Source organism: Elaeis guineensis, chromosome 1 (genome assembly GCF_000442705.2).
Source record: "Elaeis guineensis isolate ETL-2024a chromosome 1, EG11, whole genome shotgun sequence".
NCBI lineage: Eukaryota > Viridiplantae > Streptophyta > Magnoliopsida > Arecales > Arecaceae > Elaeis > Elaeis guineensis.
In genome coordinates this window covers 170,206,078-170,228,545 of record NC_025993.2, presented here as the reverse complement: position 1 = coordinate 170,228,545, position 22,468 = coordinate 170,206,078, and the positions used below count along the sequence as shown (strand labels likewise).

The window sequence follows — 22,468 nt, the reverse complement described above, 5'->3', positions numbered from 1 at the left end:
GGCGGAGTCTTCCTACCGTTGAAGTTGGGGACGGAGCCCGGCTCCCGTGGGAGTCCGGGCGGAGTCTTCCTGTAGTTGAAGTTGGGTGCGAAGTCTGGCTCCCGTAGGAGTCCGGACGGAGCTAATCCGCAGTTGAAGTTGGCGACGGAGCCTGACTCCCGTAGGGGTCCGGGCGGAGTCCTTGCAGTTGAAGTCGGTGACGGAGCCCGGCTCCCGTTGGAGTCCGGGCGGAGCTTACCAGCAGGTGAAGTTGGTGATGGAGCTCGGTTCCCGTTGGAGTCCGGGCGGAGTCTTCCTATCGTTGAAGTCGGGGATGGAGCCCAGCTCCCGTAGGAGTCCGGGCGGAGTCTTCCTGCAATTAAAGTCAGGTGCGAAGTCTGGCTCCCGTAGGAGTCCGGACGGAGCTTACCAGCAGTTGAAGTTGGTGATGGAGCCCGGCTCCCATAGGAGTCCGGGCGAAGTCTTCCTGCCGTTGAAGTCGGGGATGGAGCCCGGCTCCCGTAGGAGTCCGGGCGGAGCTTACCAGCAGGTGAAGTTGGTGACGGAGCCCGGCTCCCGTAGGAGTCCGGGCGGAGTCTTCCTACCGTTGAAGTCGAGGATGGAGCCCGGCTCCCGTAGGAGTCCAGGCGGAGCTTACCAGCAGGTGAAGTTGGTGACGGAGCCCGGCTCCCGTAGGAGTCCGGGCGGAGTCTTCCTGCCGTTGAAGTCAGGGACGGAGCCCGGCTCCCGTAGGAGTCCAGGCGGAGCTTACCAACAGATGAAGTTGGTGACGGAGCCCGGCTCCCGTAGGAGTCCGGGCGGAGTCTTCCTGTCGTTGAAGTCAGGGACGGAGCTCGGCTCCCGTAGGAGTCCGGGCGGAATCTTCCTGCAATTAAAGTCAGGTGCGAAGTCCGGCTGCCGTAGGAGTCCGGACGGAGCTTACCAGCAGTTGAAGTTGGTGACGAAACCTGGCTCCCGTAGGAGTCCGGGCGGAGTCTTCCTGCCGTTGAAGTCGGGGATGGAGCCTGACTCCCGTAGGAGTCCGGGCGGAGTCTTCCTGCAGTTGAAGTTGGGTGCGAAGTCTGGCTCCCGTAGGAGTTCGGACGGAGCTAATCCACAGTTGAAGTTGGCGACGGAGCCCGGCTCCCGTAGGGGTCCGGGCGGAGTCCTTGTGGTTGAAGTCGATGACGGAGCCCGGCTCCCGTAGGAGTCCCAACGGAGTCCTTCCTGCGGTTGAAGTCGGTGACGGAGCCCGGCTCCCGTAGGAGTCCGGGCGGAGTCCTTCTTGCGATTGAAGTCAGTGACGGAGCCCGGCTCCCGTAGGAGTCCGGGCGGAGTCTTCCGGTAGTTGAAGTCAGGTGCGAAGTCTGGCTCCCGTAGGAGTCCGGACGGAGCTTACCCGCAGTTGAAGTTGGCGATGGAGCCCGGCTCCCGTAGGGGTCCGGGCGGAGTCCTTCTTGCGGTTGAAGTCGGTGACGGAGCCCGGCTCTCGTAGGAGTCCGGACGGAGTCCTTCTTGCGGTTGAAGTCAGTGACAGAGCCCGGCTCCCGTAGGAGTCTGGGCGGAGTCCTTGCGGTTGATGTCGGTGACGGAGCCCGGCTCCCGTAGGAGTCCGGGCGGAGTCCTTCTTGCGGTTGAAGTCAGTGACGGAGCCCGGCTCCCGTAGGAGTCCGAGCGGAGTCCTTCTTGCGGTTGAAGTCGGTGACGGAGCCTGGCTCCCGTAGGAGTCCGGGTGGAGTCTTCCTGCAGTTGAAGTCAGGTGCGAAGTCCGGCTCCCGTAGGAGTCCGGACGGAGCTTACCCGCAGTTGAAGTTGGCGACAGAGCCCGGCTCCCGTAGGGGTTCGGGCGGAGTCTTCCTCACGGTTGAAGTCGGTTACGGAGCCCGGCTCCCGTAGGAGTCCGGGTGGAGCCTTCCTGCAGCTGGAGTTGGTGATGGAGCCCGGCTCTCATAGGAGTCCGGGCGGAGTCCTTCTGCAGTTGAAGTTGGCGACGGAGCCCGGCTCCCGTAGGGGTCCGGGCGGAGTCCTTCTTGCGGTTGATGTTGGTGACGGAGCCCGGCTCCCGTAGGAGTCCGGGCGGAGTCCTTCTTGCGGTTGAAGTCGGTGACGGAGGCCGGCTCCTGTAGGAGTCCGGGCGGAGTCTTCCTGCAGTTGAAGTCAGGTGCGAAGTCCGGCTCCCGTAGGAGTCCGGACGGAGCTTACCCGCAGTTCAAGTTGGCGACGGAGCCTGCAAGGGTCAATCCCGCTGAGAACTTCGGCTGTGGGTATTTTATACCCAACACCAGTTCTCCTACTTCCGAGTTTGAATTTTGAATGAAGAAAGTACAAAGAGATTGGCATAGCTGAAGTTGTCCCCTCGAATCCTGCGCACGACCGCCCCCAGATATTTTGGCATTAAATGTGCGCGTGCTGGAGTCTTTTCGAATCGGGGCAATACGAAGGGACCCTTCGAAATTCCCGCTGGAACACTGGCCCAGGTATGGTGCAATAATGGCTCTGCCAACCGTCAGCCGCTTTTAGCTGCCTGCTGTGGCGAGTGGGACACGTGTCGAGCGTGGGTCGGTTTGGAGGGATTCGCGATCATTATGGCATCGGATCCCAGGGTCTATTTAAACCCGTCCTTCCACCTTTAGGGGCCCTATTCCGCTTCAGAGTTCTATCAGTATCTGCCCTTTCTTCAAGAGCCCTGTTTCTCTTGGCGTCTTCTCGGGCCATAGGCACCCTTCGAGTCGTCCCTGTCCTCGCCCTTCTGCATCCCTCAGAGCGATCTAGGTTAGTCCCAGAACCTTCGTCTTTCTTCCCGTCACTTAGGGGCCTTTTCTTTGCCATTTTTTTTTTCTGTTGTATTCCTCTGAGTTAGTCTCCTGTGACCTCTCGTCCTTTGTCCTGTCCGTCTTCTTCAGGATCTTTAGAGTCTTCATTCGAAGTTATTCGAAATGTCTTCCGGCTCTTCCGCTCACAGCGGTTCCGAGAGTTCTTCCGCCTCAACCCCCCAGGTCCCTCATTCTGTAGATGAACCCGCACCTGGGGCAGGGCCTCGCCTGATTTTTGCGCCGGGTACCATTCTATGCTCCCTGACTCCGGATGAACTCCTTCTGATAAGGGTTCAGTATGGAGTTCCTCCGGAGTACGACCTGGAGCTGTCTGGCCTCTCCGACCAGGCTAGCACTCCCCCATCTGATCGTTTTTGCCTGATCAGGAGGCGTTCCGTGTCGGACTCCGGCTTCCGCTTCCGTCCTTTGTTGTCGCCCTCTTCCGCTTCTTAGACATCTCTTTGGCTTCTGTTGCTTCGAATTCTTTTAGGTTTTTGATAGGGTTTCTCTCCTTTTGCCACGTAGTCGAGGTCCGACCGTCCCTCTCTCTGTTTAGGCACTTCTATACCTTCAAGCGTCATCCTTCGGCGAAGGACTGGTGGTATTTCTCCCCTCAGTTCGGCAAGAAGGGGTTGCTGAAAGGTGCCCCCTCTTCAATCCATAACTGGAAGGAGAAATACCTCTTCGTCCACTGCCCGACCCTGAGGCTGGGCCTGCTCCCTTGGGGCTCTCTGAGGGATTCTGTCCGTCGGGCCCCCAGCCTGGGGGAGGATGACCTTCAGGCTGCCCGGAAGCTTCTCGCCTATTCCGCTCCTTCCCTTCCCAACCTTCTGAGGGAGCAATTTTTGTTCAACATCGGCCTGAGCCCCCAGGATCCTGCGAGTACTTCATCTTTTCCTTTCTCTTCTTTTCTTCTGTCCTTCTTCTTTCTTCTTTTTTTTTCTTTCTCTCCCCCTTTTTTTTTTCGTGCCACTCCTTTTTTATTCCATTATTGATTTCTGATCTCTCCCCCCTCTCTTTCTTTTTTTTTTTTTTAAGGAAAGGACGTCGAAGCAGCACGGATGCTTGCTAGGGGCCTCAAGGCCCACAAAAGAAAGGGTGCCGCGGCCTTCGGATCGGCAAAGAGGGCCAGGGCAGAGGAGTCGAGCTTGATCGCGCCCGTCCAGGCAGCTCCAACGATCGACGTTCCCTCGGATGCCAAACCTACGGCCCCCCGGGCTTCTTCGAGGAGTCCACCGACTGGGGCTCCCGTTTCGGGGGTCCGCTCCATGGAGGCACCCGTAGTCGAGAGGAGGAAGGAAAGGAAGTCAGTGGCCCGCAGGGTGAGTAGCCGCCGAGCCACCGCTGATGAGTCCCTCAGTTTCGGAGAGGAGCCGGAGAATCCCTTCAATGACAGGGACCTGATCAGGCGGTTGATTGACGGCTGCATCCTGCCTGAAGTCGTCGAGAGGATCGACCACATCGATCCTGAGCAGCGGGTTTGGGACTCCCTAGGGTACTTCCTTGAGGTAAATAAATCTTCATTTAATCGGCTATTCGACCCTTGTTCTGATCTCCTTGTCATCCTTGCAGATTGGGCACCAGCTCCTTGCCAATATCGAGGTGACGAACCGGGCGAGGAGGGACGCCGTCTAGGTGGAGGAGCATTGCCGGGCCGAGGTCGCTCGCCTCAAAGAAAAGGCAGCCGAGGTAGTCGCCCTCCAAGAGGCCCTGGAAAGAGAGAAACAAGCTCGGGAGGAGGAGAAGCGGACCTTGGAGGAGACGGTGAGAAAGGTGGAGGCCGAGGTCGCCAACTTGGCTGAGCAGATTTCAGTCCTGATCTTGGAGGCCAGGGTTCTTACGGTAGAGGAATTCAAGACCTCCACAGAGATGAGGGACCTAAATGTCTAATTCGGCCAGGAGGCGTTCATCAAGGGGTTCGAGCTCTGCCAGGAGAAGGTAGCCAGAAAATTTTCGGAGCTCAACCTCAGCTTCCTGGATGAGGAGTCTGAAGACGAGGCCAGTCCCTCTTCCACTATCACCACTGCCGCAGCCCCCCTTCCAGGGATGCTGAGCTCTCCAACTCCTGCCTCTGAGGTTTGAGACCTCCAACCTTGTATTTTTATTTTACCATAATTTTTCTTTTCCTTTTTGTCTTCAAGAATCATCCAATCAATAAAGTTGAATTTCTTATCGTGGATGGCTTCTCCCTCCTTCCTTTCTTCTCTCTGCTTTTCTTTCTATGATGAGGCGTGTCTTGACGCTTTTGCCTTCCGATGGCAGTACCCTATCGAAGCACTTCTCCTGCCCCTGGAGATTCCGCTGAAGTCGATGATCCAGCGGTTGAAGAAAGAAGTCCTTCACTTGACAAAAAAGTCAAAGAAGATGGAAGGCGAGCTTCGCAGATTGAGAGAGGGTCATTCTGAAGCCACCATGGAGGCCATCCGCCTTCGAAATCTCCACATGAAGGGGATCATGGAGTATAGCCAGAGGAAGGCGGACTTCGCGAAAAAGCTTGAGGAATGCAAGAAGAGCGCCAGCGGTTGAATTTGGGCTCAAGCTACCAAGATTAGCGCTCTCAGGGTGGAACTGTCGGCTGCGATGGAGAAGATCGGCCAGCTGGGAGGAAGTTTGTCCCGGCTCTTGGCTCGGGCCGACAGCGATCGGGAGTGGTCGAAGAAGGTCTCCGACCTTCAGCAGCAGCTTCAGGACACCGAGATGAGCCACGATGTGGATCGGGCCGGTTGGCGCAGGCAGGTAGAGGAATATAAAGGGAGACTCAGGGTGGCGACCGACGAAGTCGCCTGTCTTCAGAGGCAGCTGGCTGACAGGGCTCAGCTAACTTCTATCCGGGATTCTAATGAACTCCAGTCCCTGAGAGGAACCGTTGAAGGGCTTTCTGTCGCCCTTGGGGAAAGGATGGCTGAGTTGCAGCAATTGAAGATCCAGCTGGCATACGAACAGCAGGCCGTCACAGATGCGGAGGCGGAATCTGAGGTCCTGAGAAAGAGATGTCGAGAGGTGGAGATCGAGAGCCAGCGACTTCGTCGGGCGCTCCAGGATGCACTGCTGAAAAGGAGAGAGCTAGAAGAAGAAATTGAGAATCTAAGGTAGTCCTGGATGAGGGGTGGAGTAGATAATTCTAAGTCAGAAGGAGCAGAGCTTCCCTAGGGCTCTTTTTTGGCCTTCTGTCTTTTCATGTATACACTTTTTCTTTTGTTGTTTTGTCCCGCTTTTGTCGTTTCGCTTTTCTTTCTTTGGCCTTCTGGGCTTTGTGGTGTATATTTCGCAAATAGAATGAAAAGAAGATTTTGTGTTACCTCGTTCGCATATTGTATCAAATTATTGTCCACCGAACTTCTTTTGTCGTTCGACTTGTCCGACATTGACGTCGTTGGAGGGTGCCCAGTCGTCGATGCGCTGGTTTGCTTTCCTCGTCGTTCATGGCCGCAGGCTCGAGCTTGGTGGTCCAAACTCCACATTACTTCGGAGACGTCGCTGTCTTCTTGACCTGTGTTGAGAGCCTTCTTAGAGGCCGGGGGTGTTTGGTAGGAACTTCCCATCTTTGTTGAGATGAGATTCCTTAGGTCTTTAGTGTGGTTTGTCCTTCATCTGTTTCCGACGTAGCTCGTCGCTCTTCCTTTTTAATTTCTCTCCTCTTTTCAGAGTGAGGGCCCTCCCCTCGCTTTTTGCGGGGTTGCATAGGAGTGTGAAGGTGCTGCTGGGGGGCTTTTCTCCTTCATCCGATCTTGTCGGGCGGTCGGGTTTCATCACCGTCAGGACGAGGTTCTCCTCCTGTTCTCAACGGGGCCGCGGGGGCACATAAGGGCCATTGCAAGGGTCTCTTCCCCCATCCGGTCTAAAAGAACTAGACCTTCGACTTTGCTCACGTCAGGACGAGGTTCTCCTCCTGTTCCTGACATGACTGTGGGGGCACATTAGGGCATTGTAAGGCCTCTCCCTCCATCCGGTCTAAAAGAACTGGGCCTTTGACTTTGCTCATGTCAGGATGAGGTTCTCCTTCTGTTCTCGACATGGCTGTGGGGGCACGTTAGGGCATTGTAAGGCCTCTCCCCCCATCCGGTCTAAAAGAACCGAGCCTTTGACTTTGCTCATGTCAGGATGAGGTTCTCCTCCTATTCCTGACATGGCTGTGGGGGCACATTAGGACGTTGTAAGGCCTCTCCCTCCATCCGATCTAAAAGAATCGGGCCTTTGATTTGCTCATGTCAGGACGAGGTTCTCCTCCTGTTTCTGACATGGCCGTGGGGGCACATTAGGGCGTTGTAAGGCCTCTCCCCCAATCCGATCTCAAGATAATCGGACTTTCATTTTAGTTATGTTAGGATGAGGTTCTCCTCCCGTTCCTAACATAACTTTACTTTAATTGTTTGAAGGGGTTATACCCAGTCGTGACAAATCTATGCCAAATGGGAGGAGCATGCCAAGTCGAAAGGAATTTAGATTCTAGGTGAAATCGTAAGCGATACATTTACAGGTTTTCCGAGTTCCATGGTTGTGGAAGGTCTGCTCCTCCTTGAGGCCCTCCGACGATGGAGTCGATGGTCCCGATTGGAGGTCGATCTCCGGACTGCTCCTCCCTCCTTGGCGATTCAGGTTGCGGCAGGGCCCTTGGCCGATCTTCTCTACCCTCAGGCCGGCGTCGGATGAACCTGTCGAGTCGACCTCGCCGGATGAGCTCCTCGATCTCGTCTCAGAGCTGGATGCATTCCTCCGTGTCGTGGCCGTGGTCGCGGTGGTAGAGACAGAACTTGTTGGGGTTGCGCTTCCCGGGGCGTGTTCGCATCCTCTCTGGCCTAGGGAGCTGCTCCTTGACCTCCATCAGTACTTGAGTCTTCGAGGCATTGAGGGGGACGTAGTTGCGGAACCTTCCCGATGGAGAACCCCACCGAACCCCGTGATCCAGACTCCTCTGCCTGCGTACCCGGAGTGAAGTGTGGGCACGCTTGTGCCCAGGAGGGATCGAGAATGCGGCTGAGCTTCTCTCGACCTTTTTCGACTGCGGGCTTACTCGAGTCTCCCGCCTGCCGCTCTCTCGCGGTTCCTCATCTTTCATTTTGAAGGCTTCTTCCGCTCGGGCGTATCCTTCAGCCTGAGCCAACAAATCAGCAAAATCTCTGGGTACTTCTTCTCCAGGGAGAACAAAAGGTCATTCTTCTGAAGGCCGCCCTTCAGAGCGGCCATTGCGACTGATTGGTCCAAATTCTGGACCTCCAGCGCCGCGATGTTGAAATGGTTGATGTAGGCCCGAATGGACTCCCCTTTCTTCTGCTTGATATTGATGAGGGACTCCGAACCCTTTCGAAGGCGCCGGCTGCTGACAAAATGGGCCACGAATTGGTGGCTCATCTGATCGAAGGAAAAGATGGTACCCGACTTCAGAGTCGAGTACCAGTTTCTCACCGCTTCCTTCAAGGTGGATGGGAAGGCTCGGCATAGAATGGCGTCGGGAGCGCCATGCAGCAGCATCATCATCCGGAAGGCTTCCAGATGATCAACCGGGTCTGAAGTCCCATCGTAGCTTTCGAACTGGGGGAGCTTGAAGTTTGGCAGGATCGGTTCCTGCATGATCATCTGAGAAAAGGAGGGTCAGTGCAAATATCCTCACCATAAGCGGGGGGAGCATGACGGAGTTCTTCGATCCATCGGTTCATCTCTTGGAGTCTCCGGTCTAGGAAATCCTCTCGACTTCGAGCCTCGAGGGTCTTCTGGCAGAATGGGGGCGGGATCTTTCAGGGTGGAGTCGTGATCCGATTGAGGGCTCTCCACCCTCGGGTTGTTTTCTCAGGAAAGACGAGATGGCTGGCCCAAGTGGCCCCCCCGCCGCCAGATTCTGGTGTTCGACGACACCCTTTTCAGGCGCACTGAAGCCTGCGGCTGCTGCTGCTGCTGCATAGCCTGCACAGCTTCAGTGGGCCTCTGATCTGCTGCGCTAGCAATCAAACTGCTCCGCGCTGACCGCCGTCGCCGGAGGAGGAGGAGGTTGGGAAATAGGAGGTGAGGTCGGAGCCTGAGATCTGGCCGCGGAGGTCGTGGATCGTCGTGTGGATGCCTTGCGGGGAGGCATTGAGCAAGGACCAAGTGGAGAAAGGAGGGGACACCGAAAGAATGCCCGGGGCGGTCCCGTTGAGCGCTCCTTTAAAAAAGGATACTGCGAAGACACAGGCCCTTCCTCTAGCGCCAATCTATTGGTCAAAAATCGCTTGTGCCGGAGAAGCTGGAGTCGAGGGAGTCGCGGTCGCGCCGGGACCTGCAAAAGAAGTCTAAATCGGATGTGGGTTGCTCCGCAAGATCCTCAGACGCTCAAGTCAGTTCTCTACCTCAACAAGAATGGAGTGCTCGAACGAAAAATTTTAGCAGAGTTTCAGGTAAAAACGAGAGCTTATAGAATAACGTATCTGGGGTTCCCCTTTTATAGGCGGAGGGGCAACAAACTGATGGTGATGCCTGTAACCGTCTGGAGTGGGCCCCCATAGTCAGAAAAATTTATTGCGGAGAGTAGTGGGTGGACCCGTGGCTATATCGGGGCGTGCCACGTGGAGTCTGCCACGAGAAGCGGAGCGGCGTCCATTGTCGCGACTTGCCAAGGATAGAAGAATCGCGGTATCCGTCGCAGGAAGTGGAGCAGGCCATGGCCATTATTACGGCCTGCCAGGAGTGATGGAGCCGCATGGAATCCATCGCAGGAGTGGAGCAGGGTCGTGGGTGTGGAGCCGCGTGGAATCTGCCGCAGGGAATGGAGCAGAATCGCGGCCGTTACTGCAGCGCGCCAGGGGGCGAAGGTCTGCCGGCTGAAGTCCGACTGGAGTGTCTGGCGAGAGAGGTAATTAGCCATCTGTCCAAGAGGAGCCGGAATCCGGCTTTCGCAGGAGTTCGGATGAGTCCTCCTTCAGTCACAGCCGGGGGTGGAGTCCGGCTCCCGTAGGGGTCTGGGCGGAGCTCACCGGCAGTTGAAATCGAGGACGAGCCCGGCTCCCGTAGGAGCCGGGCGGAGTCTTCCTGCAATTAAAGTCAGGTGCGAAGTCCGGCTCCGTAGGAGTCCGACGGAGCTACCAGCAGTTGAAGTCGGTGACGGAGCCCGGCTCCCGTAGGAGTCCGGGCAGAGTCTTCCTGCAGTTGAAGTCGGGACGGAGCCCGGCTCCCGTAGGAGTCCGGGCGGGTCTTCCTGCAGTTGAGTCAGGTGCGAAGTCCGGCTCCCGTAGGAGTCCGGACGGAGCTTACCAGCGTTGAAGTTGGTGACGGAGCCCGGCTCCCGTAGGAGTCCGGGCGGAGTCTTCCTGCAGTTGAAGTCGGGACGGAGCCCGGCTCCCGTAGGAGTCCGGGCGGAGTCTTCCTGCAGTGGAGTCGGTGCGAAGTCCGGCTCCCGTAGGAGTCCGGACGGAGCTTACCAGCGGTTGAAGTTGGTGACGGAGCCCGGCTCCCGTAGGAGTCCGGGCGGAGTCTTCCTGCAGTTGAAGTCGGTGCGAAGTCCGGCTCCCGTAGGAGTCCGGACGGAGCTTACCAGCAGTTGAAGTTGGTGACGGAGCCCGGCTCCCGTAGGAGTCCGGGCGGAGTCTTCCTGCAGTTGGAGTCGGGGACGGAGCCGGCTCCCGTAGGAGCCGGGCGGGTCTTCCTGCAGTGAGTCAGGGCGAAGTCCGGCTCCCGTAGGGTCCGACGGAGCTTACCAGCGGTTGAAGTTGGTGACGGAGCCCGGCTCCCGTAGGAGTCCGGGCGGAGTCTTCCTGCGTTGAAGTCGGGTGCGGATCCGGCTCCCGTAGGAGTCCGGACGGAGCTTACCAGCAGTTGAAGTTGGTGACGGAGCCCGGCTCCCGTAGGAGTCCGGGCGGAGTCTTCCTGCAGTTGGAGTCGGGACGGAGCCCGGCTCCCGTAGGAGCCCGGGCGGGTCTTCCTGCAGCTGGAGTCAGGTGCGAAGTCCGGCTCCGTAGGAGTCCGGACGGAGCTTACCAGCGTTGAAGTTGGTGACGGAGCTGGCTCCCTAGGAGTCGGGCGGAGTCTTCCTGCAGTTGAAGTCGGGTGCGAAGTCCGGCTTCCGTAGGAGTCCGGACGGAGCTTACCAGCAGTTGAAGTTGGTGACGGAGCCCGGCTCCGTAAGAGCCCGTGCGGGGTCTTCCTGCAGCTGGAGCAGGTGCGAAGTCCGGCTCCCGTAGGAGTCCGGGCGGAGTCTTCCTGCAGTTTTAAGTCGGGTGCGAAGTCCCGGCTCCCGTAGGAGTCGGACGGAGCTTACCAGCAGTGAAGTTGGTGACGGAGCCTGGCTCCCGTAGGAGTCCGGGCGGAGTCTTCCTGCAGTTGGAAGTCGGGGACGGAGCCCGCAAGGGTCAATCCCGCTGAGAACTTCGGCTGAGGGTATTTTATACCCAACACCATCTTTGTTGAGTGTTTGAGGCAAAAAAAGAAAAAAATGTTGGTTCAAAAAGAGCATGCAGGAATTCTAAGATGCTGTTGGGATGATAGAATGGGAAATGTCTTCACATAATGGATGATAGATAGTCACATAAGCTTCAAGAGAGCTGTATGCAGAAAATTATTAATGGAATTTTTTAGTATCGTGCTCAGATGTTGGGCATCATCCTTAGTTTATAAAAAGACTTGGCACATACACAAAGTGGCAAAGGTGATGAACAAATGCAAAGTAAACAAAAAAGAATTATGAATTTTTTATGTGCTAACAAAGAAGGTGATGTTGGAGAATAATATTGTTTATCAAGTGAAATTTAATGACAGAAATGCTAAGATTGCAGAAGCAAATTGATTTTTTGCACTAAGGCTATTGATTATGAGATATCTTTTATTACTCACTGATGGTTGGGTTTGGAGGAGACATCTTGTCAAGTTATATGCTAACAATATTAGATGACTGCAAACAAGAGAAGTCTTAGATTGAATGTGCTTCGCCAGGTTTTTCATTCGTGATTCATTGAAAAATTGGGTTTAGTGCAATGCAATCCCTTTGAATGCAACAGAAGTAAATAATGGATGCTGATTCTTTGAACAAAGGTTGTATAGACCCATTCTATGTCATTACTCTGGTATCTCTTGGTTTCATGCATCAGAGGGTCTCGTATCATTTCAGGTGCTTCTTAGTCATGGCTTCCAGGCTCAATTTTAGGTTTCATGTATGCTACACTTTGTCAAATTTCGATTATTTTTTTTGTTTATTGTTCTAGCTATAGGGTTGTTGTACTGGTAGGTACCGGCGCATACCGAGCATACTATAATGTACTGCTATAAAAAAATAAGGCTCAGTATGCTGAACCAACCTCTATACTGGTATACTGACACTATACCCGCATGGTATTGTGGGGGTTTGATACCAAGATGGCGAATCTTGAATTGAAGTAATTGGGAACGATGCCTTGTGTTGCTATATTTTAGTTTCTTATTTATAAATAAGATTTAGTTTTGTCCTTTCATGGTAGGATCCATGGAAGACATCTCTTTAGGATTTGCACCTTCCAAAGACTGACTGAACACCTTGAACTTATTACTTTTTGTTTGTTGCAAGTATATCGCGTTGCCTATCCCTAGTTATAGTTAGCATGAGAAATTTGGTTTAAGTTTGTTGATTGATTTAGTTTTCCTGCATTACATGTATATCCTATTTCTTTGTCTAACCTTAGGAAGTCAAATGCATGTTTGCTGCGTAAAAGAGGGACAGAAGTTTTGCACCTCTTTCTTGTGTGTGATGTTGGGTGTGGGAGGTGTAGTGTAGTTGTGTAGATGTCCTCTCTCTCTGGCTGCTTGTTAGGAGCGGGGAGTCAGGAAATAGGAAATTTTATTTTGTGTTTGCTTTTCACTAATTATCTATGAGAAATTTTATTGTGTGATTGAGTTGAGACCAGTAGTCCAACTAAGATGCCATTCTTTAAAAATGACACAAAAAATTTGACCTGAAGTGGTGATTTTTTTTAATAATTCTTTCGAGCTTTATACCCATTTATTTTGGACTTTAGTAGATTTTTCTAGCATACAAAGTTTCGTCTATCTAAGAACCACTATTTACTTCTAGAAAATATCACTATAGAGAGGCTTGGTGAAAATTTTAGCTTGTATATTCATTCTTGTGAAATTTCGTATGCCTTCAATGCAATAATGCACCAAGCACCATGCTCCAACCATTTACCTCTGGACTATTGACACCAGTGTAACTCCATACCTGAGCACGGTGTTATAATAGACAACCAGCTTCACTTCAAGTTGCAAAAGTTGCTCTGAGGGAGAGTGACCGAGCAGTTTTTTGAAGCCCCTCAGTTCTTGCCAATGTCCTGCATCTATTTCTAAAGATATTCCAAAAACTTCTTTGGTCCAATTTTAACAGCAGCAGTCAAGGCAGTAGCGGTATCAATCATAGAATGATTATTAGGCATCCAAGCATCATAAAATATGTTTTAAAATCTTTATGCAACAACCAGCAGCCTCATACCTGAAGGGTCTGAGATGAGGTGGAGGAGGTGATAAGCCATCTCTGTCCAACATGATAGGATGATGGTCGGAGTGGGTTTTTGGGTAAGACTTTCACCATGTCTTTCCTAAACATGTCTTTCCACTGGACATTAACTAAGATGCAATCTGGACATTATTTTCTTGGGCATTCGCTCTCTGATTTCTGGTCCAGGTGAGGCAGCGTCTGGATGCACCCAAGTCAACAAGATTGCAATTGTTTATCCAATCAGTAAACCGACTGCACCTCCGCAAGGATGAAAGCATTCCATTAGTTTCATTAACAGATGCAAAATCATTGAAATCTCCAAGTAGTGCTCATGGAAGTGAGGTTGCAGATGAATACTCAATCATAGCTTGCCAAAATAGCTCTTTGAGTTGAGTGCAGTCTCACATATACAAAAGAGAGAAGCCACTGGAAGGCATTGACACCAACAATTTTTTGTACGGGTGACTTGAGCGTTTGATGATAAAACTTGAAGATCAATCATGACGCTGTTCCATATTAACCAGAGGTTGCTTGAATAGCCCTGAGATGACACTCTGTCATCATGGGAAAAACCAAACTGAGCTGGTAGATGCATGAGGTCAGCACCAGAAGCTCTTCTCTCCTGCAAACAAATTGCTTGCGGATGGTATTCGCGGTAAATATCATGCAAGTTGCACCAAAACTTGTTATTCGAACTCCATGACTATTCTAGATTATAGCTTTCATAATTTCTAGGGATAGCAAAAGATAATGAGACTCACTTATCAATATCCTCACTAATCTTGCCTGTATCTCCATCATCTTGCAAACTTGACTTGTAACCAATTCATCCAAAATGAGGGCTACGATTGCATTCATGATAGTGAGAGGATGATTCTGAAGTATTACGAGAGCTTCTCCTACAGAGACGGTCACTGAGGGCTTCTTTGGTGATTGACTTAGTGGAGGAAACTTGTATGTCAGGAGGCTTGGGATTGAGATTATGAGATTATGGGTAGGTGCATCATGTAATGGGGGTTCAGAGACTCTGAAACAAGGGCTGTTTGGTACAGGTTATTAACATGAGGTTTTGCAGCCACTATGGTGGTATTGGTTGAAGTATAGGGTTGTGGTTGGACTTGAGTCGAACTGAAATTTCTCAACTCAGATTGAGGCGTAGGGATATTAGAATATGCTTAGTTTTTTTGTTTGGTTTGGTTTGGTTGTTGGGAAGTGCACTTATGATGGTTTAGGCTTGGGGTGGTGGGTTAGTGTGGGTGTTGGGTGACTGTTCTTGGATTCTGGGTCTTGGGTCACATGGATTACGATGAACTTCAGTCTCCGTCTGGTGTTGACCACCATACACAGTCTGGAGAATCCATGCTTTCCAAATTTGAGTTGTTCCTCTGATACTGGAGGATTTCAAATCTGTTTTGGTGATTTTGATTTTGCAAAACATTCTCTCCTTGGTTTTTGCCGAGTATATTGGATTTCCTTCCTTGGCTGTGGTGCGGACGGCATTGAGCTATCATACTTGAACCAAACCTCTTATCCTCACCTGAAATTGTGCTGTTGTTGTTGTGTGGTGGCAATGGAGTGGCCAATGAATGTCCAACCTTCTGGTTTGCTTCACCTTGTTCACCCTTTTTCTTTGTTGGACATGATTCTCTCTATGTCCGTATGCCCCACAGTGAAAAAACTGAGATGGAATCCCTTATATTCAATCCTCTGGATAATTTTTCTCAGCTTGACTTTTGAAAATTGAGGCTGTTGTAGGCTAACTTTGACACAGATTCTTGCATAATGACCCCAAGCTCCCAAACCTGTGTTTGCCTCCCATTATGATGAGCAATGTCTAACAGAACCTCTTCATCATGCCATTCAACAGTCAATTCTGGCAGTTGGATCGAAGCTATGGCAGTGTTAACAACTGCTTTGGATGGCTGGAATTATGGCCTCCATTATTGGACACGAACGCAATGATAAAAAAAAATGAAATATGGTCCACCAGCAAGAGCATCCTTCACATGATCTGCATAGTCAAAATGAGCAGCATAAAAGCCATTATCAAGATACAAAGACTCGAACTTACTCACCTTCCAGAATCTTTTCAGCTTCTCAATGAGTATGGGATAATTTATGGATCACCCCAGCAATTTCATGATTACTGCTCTTCATGTCATCTTCGTCATCATCTGATGTATCCTCCAAATGGTGGTTAAGATTTGAATCAGCCTTAGGATTGGACACAAGAGTCTCCTTGAATGATCTCATGCGAGGAGATTTAAAGTCTTCTGTAGGCGTCTCCTTTTTTATTATTTCTTTTTCTTTCCCTTCAATTTCAATCAATATTCTTCTAGCAATACTTTTTCTAACAAGAATTGAATGTAAGGCTTTTGAATTTTACATTGTCAATGAGTTTGAGAATTTCTTGATTGACTTCTTTTTGCAAAACTCACTAATGCCTTTCGTTCCTTTGTTTAGTAAGCCATTTTGGTGAACATTTTTTGGACTCTTGATAACATCTCGAAGTCACAAGCCTGAAAAATACTCCAGACTTTTGGGTTAGAAAATACTAATTTTTATCAAGAGAGAAATATTTTTCTTGTGCTTCTTTTTCCTTTCTATTTGTCTCTTAATTAGCACTTAATAACTATCCTTTTTGTATTTTTTCCTTTATTTTACTCACCTCTCAACTCGCCAAAATTATTGCTCTTTTTTTTTTTTTTTTGCTTCTCAAAATTTCCCCTTTTACTTTGTTTATTTGTTTCTTCTCTTTTCAATTAACACTTAATAAATATTGGCTAGTGGAACTTTTAATGAAAAAGTTGTTTGTTGTTTGCTAACTAAAATGCTATGGAGTTTTAATATCTGTTTTTAATAGCCAAATAGGGAAAGTGCTTTTAGCATCAGGAAATGACAATAAATAACATACCATAGTACTTTCAATTATCTAACGGTTTGTGATTAAAATATTGATATTATAAAATATTCTTAATTTATAAATTATTTATGTGAATATTTTAATCTAAGTAATATAATATTTTATATTTATTATAAATTTCTAACAATATTTGCATAATATGATTATAATATAATAAGGTGTTTATTAGTATGATGGTAATAGGACAATATTATAATAAAAATAGTATACACTATTATATTTTATTATGTTATATTGTTATTATGCTGTGCTATAAAAAGCTATTCTTAAACGTGTTATTAATTTATAAATTATTTTTAGTTATTGTTTAGGGTGATTATCAAGTAACAAGAATATCATGATATCAAATTGGGTAGTTCTTGATTCTAATAGCAATGCAAATCCAAATACAAAAACACAATAAAGTTGTTCATATATCCACAATCATAATTGCAACGTAAATATTCACCTGTATGTTAGGAGTAGATCCTCCTCCTCGTCATAAAGTTGAAACTTAAATTCCTTAATTGCATGCTTATGGCCATAAAAAGAAGCCAACTTAAATGATTATGTAATAAAAAATATTTTAAATTAATTTTTTAAACAATTCTGTTATCGGGATTCAAACTATGTATTTCTAGTGAGTTTTGCACCCTCCTCCCTTCACGCTTTCCAAAAAAAAAAGGCTTTCCGACATATCTTAAGTAGCGCTTTTGTCCAAAAGCTCTAAATTGGAGCTTTTACCTAGTAGAGACCATTTTCAGCTTATGGAGGAACTTTCAAAATTTTTGTGGATCACTTCATAATTACCCAAAAGAGCTTTTGGCCCTCCAACAAGCGCTTTTTGGTTCTCAAAAAATGAGGCCTAAATCTTGTTCAATGAACTGGGTGCTTGCCTCTTTTTTCTTTGCGTAACAGGGCCACATCACCTAGGATATTATATTCAGAAAGTGCAGATGTAGCAGGGCCATTTGCTTTTATGTTTGTTTTGTTCTATTTTGTCTTCCTTCCCTTTTCTTTTGTTTTTTTCTCATTTTTCTATATATTGTTTCTAAAATGAGAAATAATAAAATGAGACTCTTATCATTTGATTTTGAACACGTACCGTTTTTGTTTTAGTTGGACCAAGGACCTTTCATATGAGTCATCATCAATTACATGCAACTCAATCTCAAGGTTCTACTTCGTATCAAATGCCACCCCAATTTTCCCCAAGCACCTCATGGAGAAGCCCTGTTCAATATTCAACTCCGTACAGAGGCTACCAAGGAACTCCTGTGGTGGCTCTGGTGTCTTGACTAGATCTGGTGGTTCCTTCAGCGACCGCTGTACCTCAACTCCTCTAAGCGGTGGTTTCAGCCCTCACCATGGACGAGGAGGCAGCCATGTGAGTACTCCAGGAATGAGAGGTAGCCCACATTCAAATTCTGGTAGAGGCAAAGGTGGGCGGTTCAGTGGCTACCACAGTCCACGATGGACTAGAGGACAGGGCAGTGGTTCTATCGTACTGGTTCAGACCGGCAGGAAATCGATCACTACTACCATAAGTCTATGGTAAAAGACCCATGGCGTAAGTTGAAGCCTATTGTTTGGGGATATAACCAAGCCGAGGAATTGGCTTCTTGACTCGAAAAAAGTAAAGGTTGCCGAGAGTGGCAGCAAGTTCAGTTTTTCTAAGACAGGCTGCCTGGCTCAGTTTCTTGCAGATGAAGAGGCTGCCAGTGAGATGTAGTTTCTGTTTGATTTCATAATTATGTTTACACAGAAGTGTTACCTTCAGCTAGCAATCACTGTGTGGTTAATTCTGTATAAAGCATTGGGAATCTGGTTAGTGTGGAATTCAGCTTGCTCGGGAGCTGGCCCTGCATCCATCTCAGGTTATAGGGGTTTGGATTTATGTAGGATTGGTGTAAAATACAACACGATGGAGAGGAATCAACTTGGTTGGTTAATTTACTAGCATAAGATTATTACAGAACAAATTGCAAGATTAATTGTGACAATTGCATATTACCTTTGCTCTTTATTTCAAACCGATGCTTCACATGGGACTATTTTACATTTTTGGTTACTGAAAAATGACCCGAAGTGCCACTTATTTACCTGCATCTATTTTATCACAAAAATGGTTAATTTACATTTTGTTTAACTGATGGATACCTGTCAAAAATTCACAAGTTCATCTGTGTCATTTTGTTATTTTATCTCTACTGCATGTTCATTTGGCATTATCGAGGTGATTTCCTGCAGCTCTAGCCATAAATTTGCAGCTTGCAGTATACGAGGAAATAGTAAATTTTAAGTCCTTTTCAGTAAGTATGTTGCTCCATGATAATCTCCTGGTAGGGTCCGTAGGGAGATGGTTTGACGGGGAAGTTTATAAAGTATTTTCTCTAATTATTTAAATGATTAAGCCTTATATTTTGAAGTATCTGATGGTCGTAGAACAGATGGGATTTGCATTTGTTTTTTCGGTGGAGAGGATATATTATGCAATCGTGGTATAAGAACATGTGGTAGTAATCCATCAGGGATCCTGAAGCTGGAGAGGAGCAACAAAGGTAGACTCCGGAAGTTGTCACTAAACATTCGAGGGCAGTGGGGAACTAGGCTAGCCCAAGCAGCCCAGCGACCCCGCCTGGTATAACTGGGCCTCGGGCGGAAAGTTTTAACATGAAAACCTGGTTCAGCCAGGGCCGGCCTGGGCTGGATTTTCATCTCCACATAAAAGAGCTCCACTTTTGGCCCGGTCTGGTCACAAAAGAGTACTTTAGCCACGCCTAGGCCTGGGAAGCTTGGGCCTAAGCCAGGCCAAGCTGCAGCTCTATTATGTAATCCACTAACCATCAGCCATATTTATATACATATTAAATTTAATAATAATAATCAATCAAAGTTAAAACAGTTATTGAACAACAAATACTGTAACATGCTTATGCCCTGGCTGCGCTATTAGGATGCTAAGATAGAATCGGAATATTGAAGATAATCATTGATATGTAAGGACCCATGTGAGTATGGATTGTCTCATATCAACTATACATCGTAGATTTTGGGTATCTATATGGAGCCAAGGAATTTAAATAATATCTTTTGGTTAATTTTTTTAGAATGAGGTCTTGGATTGTTGTAAATGGGATCAGAGTAGATGTAGTCCATAATTCATAGACATTGAGGGATAATATAGTATTCGTCTATTTAGGCTGATCTCGGTGCTTGTGATTGGATTTATAGTACTTATGAATGGATTAAAATCTTTAGCTTGACTAGAAAGCCACAGCTCATATGAGAGGAGGATGCGAAGATTCATATGAGAATTTAAATAATATCTTTTAACTAACTTTGTTAGATGAGATTCTTAGTTGTTACATAATATCAATATGAATTTAGATATTGCTTTTATTGAAACTGATTTGTAAGATGAACCTACTCGTGTGGAAAGTTGGAATAATTCAACCCTCTATTTTTTTCTCCCAGGTAAATTCTCTTAAACTAGGTAACTGCATGTCATTATTCTTGAAATAAAAACAACATATTTAATCCAGAAAATGAAAAACATGTGAAATCTTGGTTTCTATAAGAGTAGTAAAATGACACCCTCCGATTTTATTACCAAAAAAAAAAAGACACCCTATGATTGATAACTGGCCTACTTGATAGAAACTTGCGTTTCTATCCTAAAATTAGAACAAAAAAACTCTTCATTTAAGTTTGGATGCTGCCTAGACGTAAATTAATTACCTGGTGGATAGCAATTATGCATATATAATATGTACTGATCTATTATGTATTATTAGATATTTTAGATGGCTTCAACATATATAATTTTGGTATGCTGTTTTATTATACATTCATCCTTTTAACTTAAATGCAAACCGTCCCATAAAAGGTAATCTACAACCAGTTAAGCATTTGAATTCAAGCAGAACCCAGCCAAAAACCAGAAAAGAAAAAACGGACTCAAAAACTTAGATTCAATCTTAATCCAATCCATTTACACCCTTTTTCGGTGTAATTACTTGAATACACTAACATATCCATCGATAGAGTAATACGTTGACTTCTGTTGAGTAGCTTGTTCCAGTAATTCCTCAAGATGCCCTTTTTTATGCACAAAGTACATGCTACACTCAAAGGAATTAACATTATTCATGGGAATTGATGCAACATAGGATGACAATCCATGACCCATCTTGCAAGTCATCCGAGATAACTAGGTTCAATTTGGTTACATGAGTTCATATCATAAGTAGGTCAGCTCGACTAAGTCGTTTATTAAGTGGTTTGGGTTCAATTTTAGACTTCACCTGTCTATACTATTTTGACCTATCTAATAGTCAGGTCGGATCCATATTAAGAGTTTTAGTTAGGTTGGGTCAACATTATTACGATCGGATCCATTTTAAAACTCGTTCACCTTCCGAACATGTTTAAGATCTAGCTTAAACACTATTATTTCAAGATAAGAACCACCTTTAGATCATGTTAACAGGTCATCATAGATCCTAGCCATCATGGTGGACCGTGTTATTTATTTAATAAATAAGTTGGTTCAACATCTAATTTTTACATCATAAATGGTTTGGGTTAGGGTTGACAGGCTCCTTTCCAGGAACTTGCTGTCTCAACCTGACATGGATCTAATCATTCTGTCCGAACCCATTGCAACCATCAAATGTGTACTACATATATTATATATTTAACAGATTTTCAACAAGTAAAAAGATAACATATTGAGTTCCTAAACCTCTACCTTTTGCTAGGCATATGTCAAGCAGTTATCAGTTTAATAACAAGGATTCTAGATTTGTCCTTACAAAGTATCATTATGGTAAATACAATCATATTCCATGACACAGCTCAAGACTCTCACCTCTAAGATTATAGCTAACGTAAATGGGCCTCAAGACACACTAATGTGCTTCGAGAGCAAGGCCTGAACTCTCAAACAGATTCTTGATATATCTTGCCTTGCTGGATGGTCCTCCTGGGGTCGGTTGAAAGCAGTCCAAACAGGTTCTCCGACAAACAATCTCATTAGCTGCATACATACCCAAAGCATGAGGCTGCACGAGGATTCAAGTAGAAACAAAGGTTCACCATTCTACCAACAACATTCTATTTAATTTTAAATTATTATGGCATGTACAACATGAACATTTATTTTCTTAGCAAGGGATATTTTGAGAAGCATTTTGGTCCTCGACAAAAGCAGTTTCGTAATACTTTAAAAAAAAAAAAAATGCAGTGCAGTAATATTTGAATTTTCCTGTCCTCACTGTCCAACAGTAATATGAGCTTGATAAGCATGGAATTATGTTTTCACTGTAGAGAACTTGCTAGCATATAAAGAGGATACCTTTCACTTACATTGAGTCTAGCGCCATCTCTCAGATTAAAAGAATCTAAAATTTTCATTATAAGTTTTCTCCATAATGAGAAAACAATAAATTTTTTTTCCTTTCTTATTTTGAATCAGAGAATTGGAACTTCTGTGGGAATTAATGAATTATTCTGCATGTTTCCCCAGTGAAATGTTTCCAGTATGAAATGACAAAAAAAGACGATAATGTCTTATAGTTTGCCAATCAACAAAGCTTTAACCTCTACAAAACAATCCCGAACACTTCACTAATAATAGTGATTGAATAAAAGAAGGATGACATAAGGTGGCCCAGAAGATGAAATACAAGATTGAATGAACAACCGATGAATGAGATAATAATTTACACTTATCACACATTCCTTTTAATTGTAAACAAAATGAGTTGAAGTGTAAAGATCGCTACTTCTTCTTTAGGTTCCTACCAGTTCATGATTCTCATATTCACAGAAGCGGATATAAAAGACATTACCTTTACATAGTTTGAAGTATCCAATGTAAAGCGATGTAGATTCCAGCAGGCAACACGATCATGTCCCTTCCTTGATCCAAATTCGTATCCAGCGATCCTCTTTGTCCCGCACATCAAAGTACCCTTCCTTCTAAACAATAACGGATCTCTTCATCAGCATGGATGTGCTCTCGGTAAAAGTTCTTCAATTTTTCCTCATAATTCTCAACTTTCCCAGGGCATAAAATCCAGAAGGTCTGCAATGAACAATAATGGTGAAAATGTTCGGCATCGTGCGGTACTTGATCATGCATCCATGTTTGTGCATGTTTATGCTTTCCAACTTAAACAGCTGCAACTAACACAAGCTGCTTATGCAATCTAGATACGGGGAGAAATAATTCAGACCATATAGTTGTATCCTCGGCTTTCTCGAATTTTCTTAGTTCTTCGTTATGCTCATAGTTTTGGGGTCCAAATGCCAATACAAAATCCCAAGCTCTGCAGAAAAATA

At 47.0% G+C, this 22,468-nt stretch overlaps 2 pseudogenes; one reads left to right on the top strand and one right to left on the bottom strand.

Moving 5' to 3' along the window:
- Positions 1-13,274: 13,274 nt before the first annotated feature.
- LOC140857168 (uncharacterized) lies at positions 13,275-18,085 on the top strand (annotated as a pseudogene).
- A 2,768-nt stretch (positions 18,086-20,853) lies between these two features.
- Positions 20,854-22,468, bottom strand: part of LOC140857166 (acireductone dioxygenase 1-like) — a 2,259-nt pseudogene continuing 644 nt past the window's right edge.